Raw genomic sequence first — 15,328 nt, forward strand, 5'->3', positions numbered from 1 at the left:
GGACTTATACTGAATTCTCCCCTATACCTACCTTATTTCAATTAGTACATTTATGTACCTATGCTTACTTATCAACAAATTCTAGCTTCCACATATGAGAGAAAACATGCAATCTCTGTTCTTCCTTATTTATTTATTTATTTGGTCATGGGGCCTGTACTCTGGGCCTGGGCACTGTCCTTCAGCTCTTCAGCGCAAGGCAAGTGATCTACCACTTGAGCCACAGCACCATTTCCGGCTTTTTCTGTTTATGTGGTGCTGAGAAATAGAACTCAGGGCCTCAATGCATGCAAGGCAAGCACCTAGCACTGAGCCACCTTCCCAGCCCTCTTCCTTAAAATTCTGAGCAGAGTTTCAAGCAGTCTCCTCTGCCTCAAGCTTCTGGGATAATTTGGTGGCATTCTTTTTAGGCAATGCTGTTCTCCCTGTAATGACAGCACCAACTCAGGAGTCTGAGAGATGATGACTACTGAGTCCAACTTTCGTGTATAACCTTGGAGAAGTGCTTTTCTCCTTTTCATCTCTATTTTTTCTCTGCCATATATTGAAGAAATTATAAGTACCTGGTAGGAGAACTGAGATCTTTCTATGCAAATTGCTTCACCATGTCCTTGCCAGCAGCTTGCGTGATATATAAGCTTCAGTTTTTGTGGTTACTATTAGTACTCCTCTCACACTGTATCACCGTGAAGTATAAGTACTTATCATAAGTACCCATCATAAGGCAAGTACTAATACGTATCATAAAGGCAGGTCAGGTTGGGAGTCATATGTTATTGATTAAACTGTTCAACCAAATGTTGGGCTTCAAGAGAAAGAGAATTCATAGTTAGAAGATGGGCTCATCAATGTTTTCCTAGATGAGGTATCTCAACAGACTTTGAGGAGAGTAGTTGTATTTCTAAGGGTTGGTGACGAATAAGTTAAAATACAGAAAAAAGACCAACACACACATAAGTCTAAAAAAGCTTAGGGTCTCCAGGAATCCTTATGGTTTTTGGATTAGAAAGGAAAATGATGAAGAGAAAAGTTTGAGACCTTGGAGTGAACACATTTCTTAAGTAGGAAGTCATGGTGCTAATCATGAAAGAAAATTTGATGAATGCATTTTATTAAGAATAAAAATTTTTGAATAGTGACATAAAAAGGACTGGATATATACACACATATATACATATATATAGTATGTAGATATGATAAATTTAAGTCCTTTATATATAGAATAGAGAACTCTGACAAACCTATAAGCAAAAGAAAGCAGTAGAAAAATAGGCAAAAGACTAGGATACTTCATAAAGTATATATAAATACATAATACTAATGCAAAATTTCTTTAGACAGTAAGGATATGAAAATCAAAATTATAAGGAGATGTTACTACATACCCAAAATATCTAAAATAGATTATGAAATGAAGGAAAGGATATGGAACAATCACAACTGTATACTGACGTACAGCTACTTTGAAATTTGGCAATACCTACTTAAACTAGATGCATATATACCCTAAGGCTTAGCAATTCTGAGCCTTAGATGTTTACCTAACAGAAGTGGTCAGTACCATATAACGACCATAGCAATACTAGTCCCAAACTAGTCATTAGTCATTTAAACCATCAGGAGTAAAAAGAATAACTAATTTTGTACCTTCAGCAATAAAACTTCCCACAATGAACTATGGCAATGAAAACAAGTGCTATAAAATTCTATGCAAAAACAATCTATGTGCATATAATGTTGAATAGAAAACAAAAATAAAGGAGTAGATAATATATAATGTACTTCCTACAAAATCATACAAACTAATTGTCTAATGGCTATCTTTAGATAAAAGGAAAGGGTGTTAGAAATATTCTGTTCTTGTTCTGGAGGCAGTTCACACAGGTATGTTATGCTTGTGCATATTCATTCAGAATTTTGCATGGGATACTTCCCTGAAAGCTGTACATTAACAGATTTTAAAAAATGAATTCAGCCCTGTAAATTTTAGTAAAGTGGTTTAACAAATATAGGTAGAATTCCCAATAAAAAGAGAAGCTTGAAATGTTGTCATATTCTTATGGTTTGTATGATGTCTTTGAATTTCTTTTTCCACTGCCAGCCTGATTTTTCTGAAAATGATTTGTAACCAAATCAAAGTTCCCTGTAATACTCATGCTGTCTTTCTGAATACAGAAGTAGATAGAGGAGACTAAGCCAATGATGCCAATGAGAAAAATGTGTTCCTAAAACTTCGAATCTATAAAATTGTAACGGTCAGCAGTTCTATGGCCTAGTCTCCCTTCAGGCAGCTCAGGACCCCTGCAAAGAGCTCCTGCAGCATCCACAAGGCACCAGGCTGGCAGAATGCTGCATTTAAAGAGCAAGCCTTCTGAGCACCCTTCTGAGGATTATAAGCAATATTGAAGTGTTGCATCAGAAAACAGCAGCAAATCCACATCATGATAGATTGTAAGCCACAATGTCCTTTGGGTTTAATAGAAATCCACAGCATTTAAACAAAATGATGAATTCTTCACTAAGATGGCTTTTCACATGTTATGACAACAGAAAACATACAGCCAAGAGGTGATTCATTTGTACTATATATCTTGCTCTCATACTGAATTTCTTATGCGTAAATGTTGAAAAAGTTGTGTGAGGGGCTGGGAAGGTGGCTCAATGGTAGAGCGCTTGCCTTGCATACATGAGGCCCTGGGTTTGATTCCTCAGCACCACATAAGCAAAAAGAAAAAGCCAGAAGTGGCGCTGTGGCTCAAGTGGTAGAGCACTAGCCTTGAGCTAAAGAGCTGAGGGACAGCGCCCAGGCCCAGAGTTCTGGCCTCGTGCCCGACAAAAACAAATAAAATAAAATAAAAAGAAAGAAAAAGTTGGGTGAGATTTTATATACTATGTTGTAACAACTATGCTTTGGTAAAGAACATCACATTTTTTGGTAACTGTGGTCTTTATTAAAAAGCAGCAATGAAAAAGATTTAAGTAAATTTAGACGATTAAAAATGAATTTTGAACGTTTCTGTTTTATTGTGTTTTTTCGGCTTGTGACCCAAAAGTATTAAGTGTTACTATGGAAGACAGGAAACACAAAGGAGGGAAACAGAATTCTAGCAGATGCTTTCTCAGGATTTTCAAATGTGTTTTAATACACTTGACTTATCAAAAGGGAATGTCATGTGCTAGTTCCCAAATTACTAAGTCTTTAGAGAAGCCAGAATTATCTCCAGACAGGGCTTTACTAAAATTGTCTGAGGTCAAGAATGGATAGGGAGGTCACAGGAGCTTGACAAAATATTCTGGCTAAAGGACTCTGGGAGAGAGAGTCCTGAGCTACATTTGCCCAATGACTCTTGTCAGTGGCATAAGGTGCTCCCATGAGAGTGCAGCCTTTCTGTGAAGAGACCAAGCACTTGCTCTTCCCTAACAGAAGCATAACACACCGACTTGTTTTATAAATCTTCCTGAAATACTTACTCAGGTAAGGCAATAACCATATTTCTCAAGTCACTGAATATACCCAGAGACATTACATAGCAATTAAATTTTAGAGACAAATAAACACAATTTAGGAACCTATCTTTTATTTTATATGGGTGAAATAAGATTAGAAGGGTTTATGTCACCCAGGTACCAGACTAGTGGTAGAAACAAACCTAAGCCTATAGCCCAGCGACTTTGATTTGAACATTTAGATAAGTACAAGCAAAGATGTATAAGAATCATTATATTCTCATTACCTTCTTTGAAAAATTAAGCATATTAGTGTTTTTAAATTTTGACTGGATTTTAAAAGAAATATTCATTATAAAGTGAGATTTTATTTTTTGTCAATATAAATAACAGAAGAAGTTCAGTGAAAGAAAAGCCAGGGTGGCTACAAGCACACATTTTTTCCCCTTTCAAGATCAGCAGACAACTGATTGCAATGCTTCATTTAATACTTTTAATATTCTCAATGGTTAAAAAACCCAACACATCCAGGTCCATTAAGACCATGCTTTTAACCATACCGCTTGGATCAATATAACTAATTCAAATAGACTCATGGAGAGAGGCACATTCACACTTGTATTGGGGATTTTATAATAAAGCACTATCAGAACTGCACTAAATAATGCTATCTGAAAAGATACATTTTTTTTCTAAGCAATGGTGATTTACCTTCTACTATAGAGATCAAAATGACCTGGTTAGGCTGCTCTATCTGTCTTTAGGGCTGTCCTCACACCAAAGGCCATATGGAATGGGGTTGAACAGTGAAACTTGGGCTCTGAGTTCAGAGTGGCTATTTCTGGACACAAAATGTTTTGTACTCTAGTATTAGATAATTTCTGTTCATGCATTCAATGTTTAAGTTATGTACATGTTAAGAACTAAAGGGGGCCAGTTGTTTACATAAATTATCCTCTAAAATTTAACATTAAAATTATTCTTTTTAAAAGGTGCGCTCTTCCCCAATCTAGGGAAGTTCAATTGAAACTAACAGTTAATATTTGCTTTTCTAGTGCCTTCTATTCCCAACTTTGGTTAATTAAACATTAACCAAAAACTTCAAAGCTATTCAAAAGCTTTTGCTCATGTTGGAGAATAAATAGAAATAGTAAAAACTGCTGTAACTCTTTCTGTATGTTGACTTCTATGTTTACTATAACTATAATAAACTATATGGCGTTCAGAAAAAAAAATCTAGTGGACTGTTATAATCATGGTAATCATCATAGAAGAGGCCCTTAGTTCTCATCCTAGAAGCATTTTTCTTCTAGGTTAAAAGCAGCCACAGATGCTGTGCAAACAGCAGGGAAACCATCATTCCTCTTTATGGAACTTTGGTGTGAATTGCCTGGTCTGGATGAGCACAGATTTTTAACAAGTTTGTATTAGGACTAAGATGGGCCAAAGAGTGATGGAGGGTTTGGAAGGGGAAGAAAGATTGTTATGTTGACTAAGTTTTAAAGTGGACTAGAATAAGCAACATTCTGTATCTGGAATTTACTAGTATAGTTTCCTAGCTGTTTTCTCTACTCTTTTGTCCTCTCCTTCGATGGCAGAAGTAGGGCAAAGTATTCTGAATAGGAACAACCTAGATCACCTAACAACTTCAAACACAGGAGCTGGGCAATTGGGAGACAATGTGGTATCACCCTTACCCTGGGCAATGCGGAATACCTATAACCTGTGGATACTTACAGTCTAAAGAGACTTAAGTGGAAACTTAGCAGACTGGGCCAGTGCCTGGCTTTGCTTCTTGGAACTCTGCCATTATTCTGACATCCTAGAAATTGATGCTACTGTTTCAATCATGTAAGGCAGCTTCTGGGGCACTAGTGATAGGCAAAATGTATTAGATAAGGCCCTGGAATGAACATTCATGGATTTTCTGCATTGGAAATAACTTATCATAACGGATTGCCCCAGCTCCGGTGTACCTGTGTACCATGTTTACTCTTGTACCATTACAATGATTTTGTGCCAGCTTTCTTCTATGGTGGGACTTCTTTGTACTATTTTTTTAAATAGGTAAAATCATCTGTTTTTATTTCATAATTTGCAATCATGTTCTCTCTGTTACAAAAGTCCTTGTTTAAAAATATTATATAAATGTAAGGTAACAATACAGGATGAAATGATTAGTATGCATAAACAACTTAACATATCTATTACCTTACATATTTACTGTTACATATCTGATAAGAACACCTGAAACTCTACTCTCAGAAAATTTCTATTATGCAAAACTCAACCATACTTTATCATAATATTCATACAATACTTCTGATCCCTAGATTATTCATCCTATATCACTATAACTTCATTTCTTGTGGCAACTCCTCCCATTATGATAACCATCTTATTTTGTTTCTATGTGACTTTTTAAAAAAGATTCCACATGCAAGTGAGATCATGTAATATATTTCTCTCTGTGTCTGGCTTATTGCATGTGACATAATATTCAGTTTCATCCATGTTGTTGCAAATGGCATGATATAAAGCTGAATAAGTTCCCTTCATGGAGTTTCTTTTTGACTTTACAAATAATTCCTACTTCCAATGAACACCAAAATCTATATAATAATGATTCTTTAATAAGGTATCTCTTTAAAGTAAAGAATTGAAATCATACTACTCATTATTTTCCTTTCCTGTAATAATCGTTATAAGGTAATAAAATTGGAAAAATATTTATTTTGGACATTTGTTCTGACACTTTGTCCTCTCCTATATTTGTTTCTAAAGCTTCCTTTACTTGAAAAGATACTTATGGAAAGAAAACAATTTATAAAAATGGACTTGTTATTCAAGGTATTAAAGAAAGTATGTTTCCAGTTAAAGGAAATTTCTAAAATTGAATAACTTCTTCATGTTTTCAAATTTAGATTCCTTTGTATAGCTTTTTCTCTTCTATAATACCTCCTTTTTCTCTTGTTCTTTTCCTCATCTCCCTTTCTCTCACTCATCTTTTCTTACTCTTATCTCTTGTCTCTCTCAAGACTCTGGCATCTCTCTGTCTCTCTGGCATCTCCGTGTGTGTGTGTGTGTGTGTGTGTGTGTGTGTGTGTGTGTGTGTGTGTGTCTATGTGTGTGTGTCTGTGTCAGTCTGTCTCTCTTATCTTTTTGTCTTTAGTCTCTCACCATAATACTGCTGGGGAACTAATAAACATTAAAAAATTTCATCCTTTGCTGCTATACTCTGTCAAATCTTTTCATTATTAGCTTCTAAAAATGTAAAAAAATAGACCATGCAATAATAAGGAATCAGCCCATATCTCTAGTTATGTCTCAAGTAGACTTGTCATTTGCAACATCTGATGATTGTATTTTATATATGAACCCACAATGGTATATGCTGTACATATAATAAAGTGAAAAATGTGAATGCATTGCAGAATTTGATGACTTTTTTTTACAGAAATTCAGCATCATGTCCTAGATTACATACATATACTTTGCCACTGGAGAGTACTAGGTGTGTCTTTCATATATATATTACATAGGCTTCTTACTTGACATTATGGGCAGAAAACTATCTTCTAAACTCTTAGATGGCTTACAATTCTCTGTGTTTTCCTGAAGAAAACTGCACATCAATCAATAATTCCATGAAGAACAAACATACAAAAGGAAAATAATAGTGTTTATAAGATTAGAAAAATATTCTTTCCAAACCAGATTCTAGTCTATTGTAATCAATACAGAGAGAAACATTTTCTGCTAAGTAGTCACAAATCACAGTCTCTCAGACTTTGAAAAAAATAATGTGCTTTGTGTTTAGCCCTTTTTTTCTCAAGAGTCCACTAAACCCTCAGTGTTTACACCACTAGTCCACCAATGAAACAGACTAAAAGAAGTTGATGCTCTTTCAAAATTTTCCTAACCACCTGAAATCCCATTGGAGACTATGATATAAAAAACATCTTCCTCAGACTGAGAGATTCTAAATCCTTTTCTAACAGTAATATTTTTTCAGGTTTACAAATGGCAAATACAAAAGAAAGATTTCTTAGATGAGAAAAGCAAAGTGACAAGTTAAAACAGAAATAAGAATTTCACAAGCACCTATAATACACATAAACACATCTGTCCTATACACCTACCTTACAGCTGAAAATATTCCCTTTGGAAGAGCTATGCTTACCTGGTTTCCAGAGAGATATCTATGCCCAAGGGTCTAAATAAACATGAAACCATTGAGTGTTGATTCGAAGTGAATGGAACATTACAGTTTGAAACGTGCCTATCATAAAAATCATGTGGCAAGGGTGTAAATCATCCATGTCAGTCAGTTTTATTACAGGCTACCAGCCAATACTCTGTCAATCTGAATGTGGCTTCTTGGACATGTACAATCATCAGTTTAAATATACTTTATGGGAAGGGAAAAGAAAAAGGAGAGAAGATCCTAACATACTTAGATTAAACATAAATCTCATTTTTACCTAGCTGTTATTCTGAGACGTATTTCAAAAGAAAAAAGGAAAGTAGCTAATAAAGGTAAAGGAGATATGGGAAATCAGTCACCTTGTTTTAAATAGTTAGAAAAGATAACAAGTTAAGTAGAAATAGGAAAAAAAACAAAATAATCTTGGAGAGGGGAATACTGAAATCAGCAATCACTCTCTGTTTTAATTCTGTTACTTCTCTTTTTTTCTCTAAAATTGATTTGAGCTATTTTACATTTCTGTCACATACTTCTCGAAAAAGTTCCCTGAGGTATAAATGCTGATCAGTCAGCTATGCTTACCTTGACTTTTAAGATTACAGTCCACGTTTACTCCTGCATTCAGGCACTGTACAAGGTATTACGTTAAGAGATAAATAATTCCATCATTTCAACTTGGTGCTCCTGTGAAATGTGGCGCTAAGAAACAGCCAACAGGCTGTGCGTCTGAACAAATCATATGTCCTGTAATTGCTGCTTAGCTCTAATTACTATTGAGGATAATGTTTGCAACTTGATTCCAGGGAGCAAGCTACCTTCTGACGACACAAGACCAAATATACCCTAAAAGAAGGACAAGTTATTTTTCTTCATGCAATTTTTCTTACTATTTCCTAGGAACTCAGAAACTACTACTACACTACTGTGCCATAGTAAAAGTAAAACAAAAAAAAATTAACAAATCTACTTCTCTCTCGCCCCACAAAATAATTCTCAAAATAGCTATTTATTATAAAAATTAGCAATTTATAGTATCACATACATTTTAAGGGACTATTTTTATTTCTCTCTAGATAATAGTTTTTTTTATTTCAAAGAGGAGTCTGTTCTCACAAAAATCTTATTTGTATCTTGGCAGTATATATCAGTTTATATTTATACTATTAAGCTTGAAAAAATTTCTACCTTGCTTATGGAGTTTGAGATTTTAAATAAAAATTTAGAACATATAAGTTAAAAAAAAACAAAGCATATAACAATTTTATGTTGGTAACATTAATAGGGATGTTTATGCATTTCAAATACCTAATTTTAGCTATATGGGGGAACTAGCACAGTGAAATTAGACATTTTATCAGCTTGGAACTAAAATGATTCTTCATTTTTCTCATACCTAATTTCATTCTCTGATGAGTGGCACCTGAGCATGTGATAAGCATAAGGACTCACAGTGTGGCTATGATTAGATAGCTGTTTTGCTGAAAGCCATTAGTATCTGTGAGTTAGTTTAGTGGTGGTTTAATTGAATAAACTTGAAATGACTAATGTTTGCAAATGTCAGAAAGGATTTTGTACCATTGATTGTGTAACTGCATACATTTGCCAACTACAGTCAATACTTGACTACAGTCAATTATTGACACTCAGAACAAACTACAATTAACCAAATTCCGAGATCTGGTATATCATCCTGTTTCAGATTTGTACAGTTCCTAGTAGGGACAGGTAACTCTATGTGAATAATTAGGTATAGTAATCGAAATGGTAATATATAAAACCAATTTTTTAATGGTAATTTTTCCAGGGTCAATAAACTCAACAAAATTATACATAACAACAAAATAGTTTAAATGGAAAACTGCAAGGTAGTGAGTGCTATACTCATTTCCCTTAAAAAACAACTATGTATTTCTTACCTATTAGTTCTTCATAATTAAAAATAAGTCATTGCTGTGTTATTTTGAAATTAAATTTTCATCTATAATAAAGTTCGCAACTTTTTTTTCTTTTATGGGATTAGGCAAAGTGTTCTAGTCCTTTTTGCTTACCCTTAACTCATACCTGATTCTTTTTGAATACTTCCCAGAACATTTACAGGTCTGACATGTGAACTTCTAAACTCGTTTTTTTTTGTACTGCTTGTATATTCTTAGTTTCATTCAATAGTACACGAAGTGTGGACCCTAGAACAGTTACATCAGTATCAGGATTTCGTGATAAACTCCCAGTTCCCAGTCGAGATGTAGAGAATCACAAACTCTTGGAATTGCATCTTGGAATGTGCTTTGACAAGCTGGTAAGTTATGAGATTTGAAGGAAATAATGCCTGTTTAATAAGCGATAAAAACTATCACCACCACCATTACCCAAATCATCAGAAAAAAATATTCCAAAGACTAGTTTCATATCTATCACCATCCACAAACTTAATTGAAAACCATTTCCTTATTTACACTTTATAAGATTTGTTAAACAGAATTCTCCCTCAAGGGCAAAGCCTATTAATTCGTTTATTTATTTTCTGTCTTTGGCTCCTTGTGCAATGTCTGACACTTGTCTGACAAATGTTCATTGCAGAAAGCACTATCTGATGAGTGTATATCCACACTTAGGTATCACTTTATCTCATGACTCTCATGATACTCTTTGGCCTCTTTCAAATTCTTTCCATTTCAAGTGTAATTTTGAATGCCATTTTGTCTAGTTTTCTAGGTAGGTTTCTCTCTTCCCTCAAAAGGAAGTACCTTCTTTGCTACATACTTGCATTATATGACTTTACATTTCTATAGAGTATTTGATTGTGTGTTATCACATGGAGGTTCTTCCCTAGTGTTCTAAGCTTGGTTAGGTGAGACTAAACTCAATTACTGCATTTTGCCTAGTGAATGTGCTGAATTAATGAGGTAAAACGAACTGCATCTATGTATATTCTTACTGTAAGAACTGTGCTGCTGCATACAACCTGCTTAAAGGTTTTATTTCTTACTGATAATTATGATCTTCTAAGAGTACAAGGACTGTCAAAATTATAGAAACAAGCTTAAGATGATGTTTTGTAAACAGGATGCTTTCTTGGGCTGGGAATATGGCTTAGTGGTGGAGTGCTTGCCTAGCATGCATGAAGCCCTGGGTTCGATTCCTCAGTATCATATACACAGAAAAAGCTGGAAGTGGTGCTGTGGCTCAAGTGGTAGAGTGCTAGTCTTGAGCAAAGGAAGCTCAGGGACTGGGTGAAGGCTCTGAGTTCAAGCCCCAGGACTAGCAAACAAACAAACAAACAAAAAGGGTGCTTTTTTAACCTTGGTTGAAAAGTAGTAAACATCTTCCATGGAAACAAAGTCATACGTGGTCATCAAAACTAACACTTTTGATAATTCTCAAAGGTTTAGTGAACATACAGGATGTCTGCTTGAGATAGATTTTTATAGAAGAAATGACACCTCAATACCAACAGTATTATAAGCTTTACAATTATACGGAGGCTCTTGAAAAGAAGTCAAAATTCTATGAGTGTTTATGAAGATGCTCATTATTCCTTGGAAAGCAAAAAACCATAAATTTGGGAGATTTTTTTCTTCCATATTTTAAGATATACTTGGGGAGCTATAACAAGAAATCAATTTTCTTTAATTGTCATTTTTATTGCAAGCAATAATCTTATCTGCTTACGGAATTCATTTATAATTGATAATAAATGATAAATTTAGAAAATGGGCATCTTTGCTAGAGTTTATACATTTCTGTAAACCAGAATTTTTTTCAACTTGTAAAATTCAGCCTTTTCATCTTCATTTTGGGTTTTAATTGATTATGGCTGTTGTTATTGTAACTGAATCTTCTCCCCCCACCAAACATACTTTCAATTTCAAACATTTAATTAACAAACTTTTAATTACATTCATTAGAAGGGTCTGTTCTTTTAAAGTAACTTTTAGATAAGTATATAATCCTTCTTTAATGGAAAAATGGTTGCCACTCAAGTGATCTGAATTATAATTAGGGATTTTTTCACTAATTTGCATAAAGGCAAGCTTATAAACACATTCTCTATGAAGAAAACACATATTCACTGATATTTTTTCTTCCTCCTTCCCTCTGTTGAACTAGATATTATGGTAAACTGAAATGTGAGGCTTGTGGATGATAGAAAGATAGTAGAAAGATCTGTGTGAAGAAGAAAATAATATATCTAAAGCATTGACTAATATGAAGTCACAGAATGTAATAAAAATTATCAGTACATATATAACATTAGTATTAGACAGAATATAATCTCCACAAGAGAAGGAATGTTTGTTTGGTTTACTGATGTACTCTAAGCACCTGGTGCCATGCTTTGGATGTATTATGAGCTCAACAAACCCCTGCTGCACCAAAAAGAAAGAGCAAGGTGGTTCTGAAGAATAGACAATGTTTCACTGTGAAGGCAAGACATGAGTGTGCTCTTAGTAAATGTGCTGACTTAATCTTTCCCTTAGCTCTCTACCTACATTTGGACTATTAGATGTTTTAACTTTCTAAATAGACTGGAAATCTTAATGGTCTACGCCTTCACTGCCATGCTAGTCCCAGACAACCTGGCATTTGCCAAAGGCTAAAGGTCTTTAATAGGTTTTCCTGAGACCAAGTAGTTCTAAAATTGGGCCACCACATAGCAACCAAGCAAATGGCTTAAAAAGACAAATTTGATTGTGCTACTCCAATGTAATGCTTAAAGGAAACAAGATACATTTTTATGACCCACAGATACCACCTGGTTAAACTTCAGCTTATGTCCAAAGTTACACATGGTACTTCACCTCCTCCTCATTTACCAAGATCTTAGCTCTTCCTGAAACATGTCCAAGTCTTACTTTAAAGTTTGTTTCCTTTCTTTTTCCAATGCTCTTCTCCTAATTCAGCTATTTCTCAGTTTCGTGATCACCCCCTGAACAAGGTCTCCATCTATGAGATTGCTGTTCTTTACAATCTCTCATCTAGAATATAGACTCCAATACAGTATTAACTATTCTTTAAGTGCTCTATGCCAGTTTCTAAACAGCGCTAGTCCTCTTGATGGCACTCAGAGCAGATTTTCAAAGATTAAATGATGATATTTCTCCTACCTTTTCCAAACTAAAGACATGAAAGCATTCAAATGACTTGAAATACTTCATGTACATTATTTTTCACTTAACATTTACTGATTACCTGCATTGTAATTACTTATAATGAATGATACTACTTCAAAGCTGAAGTGATGACGTACAATTGGCAAAAAAAATGTTGGCCATGTGTGAGACATGGTATTTATTCAATGTACTGAAAAATTAGTGCACATTTCCATTTATAGGTATTCAGGCATCCTTAGCCCACACACATGTTGATATCAAGGGACTAATGACTGGCATGTAGATATGGTATAAAAGAATGGAAGAAATGGAAGCAGTTCTTAGAACTTTCTCAAGAAAATAAATTCTTCCTAGAGCTTTATCTTTAACTAATAAGAGATCAACTTAAAAAAAAACTAACACTGAAAGCAGAGTTTATTGGTCATGTACATCAAATGCTGTTACATTAACATTTATTTTATGTCAACACTGTTCTCAGTATTAATTTGGCCAATGTTCAAATTACTAAAATAAAAAAGGATTTGCTATTACCTATATTATCTCAATTAGGAATCAGGGTACAGTATAAGTATTTTGCCAAGGTCACAGAACAAGCAAGCGGCATGATTAAGGTTCAAATCCATGTAGTTGGGTTTTAGAGTCCCTATTTGTGACAGTAGATATAAGAAGGTACCACCACCTTTATAGTAGTAGTCTATCTCTTGCAACACTCGTAATATATAAGAGAAATTACCTATCAGATGTCAGTTACTTCTAGATATACATATTTCTCTCCCATTTTCAGCGATTCTTCATTACTGCCAAATAAAGGTATGACATATTTAGCAGCCAGTAGCTTGATGAAACAGTTCTAGATCATATGGAAAATCACAAGGAAAGTCTAAATAAAATACCAAATCACGCTATGTCTTTAATATCACTGTGAAAACAGCATGATTTTTCTAGGACATGCTGTGAAGTCTGAAGTGATAAGATAGCCTATCTTAAAATGAATTGAAACCAAAAACGGATCTGCAAATGTATTTCTAACTTCCGAAGAACGCTCTATTTTGACAAGTTAGAGCATGGAGATGCAGACCTCATCTTAGTGTAAAGAAGAGTGCAAACCAATGATTTTCACATAGTATTGGGTCAAGCTATATATGAAGAAAGGTGGATATTAACTCATAGAATTTCAATAAAACGAGGTAGTCTGTCATGCACAGCAGGCCTTTATTTCACTCTCTCTCTCTTATTCTCTCCTTTTAAAAGAGATTAATCATGCATCTTCTGAAACGTGAATGCGACAGGAGGAGTCCAGTTGACGGAGCACAGCTCATCATGACCCACAGCAACATGACCCCTGTGTAATAAATCTTTCTGGAAGTAGTTCTTCTTTTCCAAATGAGGCCTGTCTTCACTTTTCTCATGTGAGACTTGGCAAATGGGACATTCTGAATCTGACAGGCCAGTTCTCTGCTCCTCAGCTGACAACTGTCTTATATAGTTGTCAGCTGAAACTTTTACAGGGGCACGTAGGGGATAAGGATTTCTGAGTCATGTCCAGCCAAGAGAGTCCATCATCTCTCAGTGTTCAGCCGCCCTGTTCCATCCCAACAGTAGTATGTCATTCCTGCCAGACAGCCCAGCTCCAGAGAGCATGGGAGAGGAGAAGAACTAATGATCTTCATGAAGCTGGCTTAAAGAAGTCCTTTGTGAGAATCTCATAAGGAAGAGACATCTTTGCATTTCTGTGATCTGTTTTTTTTTTACAAAGATTTGGGGGATTGAAAATAATGTGAAGAAATGTAGGGCCTTTTATTGTATAGAAGTTGTTTCTAAGTTTGATCCCAGTTCAAATTTTGCTTCTACAATTTACTAGAGATGAGACCGTAAAGAGATAGTTACTTCTGGAGCCTCAGTTTCCTAATTAGAAATATTTGTCTTTCTCAGGTTTGAAAAGAGATCAATGTAACATGCACCAGGTCTGCACAGAGTTCTCTTTGTCTCTGATCCTGAAAGGGCCAGGTGTGTTGGATGTTCAAACTGAGAAAAGCCTCCAAATCCTCTGTATATTATACTTTCATTGGCTTTATTTTTGTTTTGGCCTTGTACCAGAGTTTTCTAATTTAAGATCTGTGAAAGGCCCAATCTCTAGGAATTGTCTAAAATATTTACAATCATGCTCACTTTTCAGAAAAAGTAAAAGCAGATTTAATCAGTTTTCAAAGATTCTGGGATTCAAAGAGATTAAAAATCTCTGCACATGTCTGAAAAGTGTCAGGCCAAGTGAGAATCTTTTTGTCAGTCATATTTGATTTTTAATATGTCTAAACAATCTATGAGTAAAATGAACTACAACCTCTATGATCAAATACTTGTTTCATAAATTGCATATTAGATCAAGAGGTTTTAGTGTTTGCAAAAGATTCAGGTTTTCATTTACTCAAGTTTACTCAAAATAGATTACACAGTGATAGTATATACATAATTGCTAACTTTAATAAACAATTTACAAGAAAACTAGACGGTCAATTTCAAGTTCACTGTAAACCAAACCAGTAATTCTAGAAACACTCTGCTC

General features: G+C 34.7%; 1 protein-coding gene across 3 annotated transcripts in view; it reads right to left on the minus strand.

Annotated features, from left to right (window-relative positions):
• Znf385b (zinc finger protein 385B) overlaps nucleotides 1–15,328 on the minus strand; it is a 293,697-nt gene that overhangs the window by 101,196 nt on the left and 177,173 nt on the right. The window contains exon 1 of one of the 3 annotated variants that reach the window (XM_013028429.1): nucleotides 8,237–8,426. The exons of the other annotated variants lie outside the window; for them this stretch is intronic. The gene's annotated coding sequence lies outside the window, so the exon portion shown is untranslated. Of the gene's footprint in view, nucleotides 1–8,236; nucleotides 8,427–15,328 lie in introns of those variants that run through there. 3 annotated transcript variants of the gene reach the window in all.

Source organism: Dipodomys ordii, unplaced genomic scaffold, assembly GCF_000151885.1.
Source record: "Dipodomys ordii isolate 6190 unplaced genomic scaffold, Dord_2.0 Scaffold5, whole genome shotgun sequence".
In the NCBI taxonomy this organism is placed as follows: Eukaryota; Metazoa; Chordata; class Mammalia; order Rodentia; family Heteromyidae; genus Dipodomys; species Dipodomys ordii.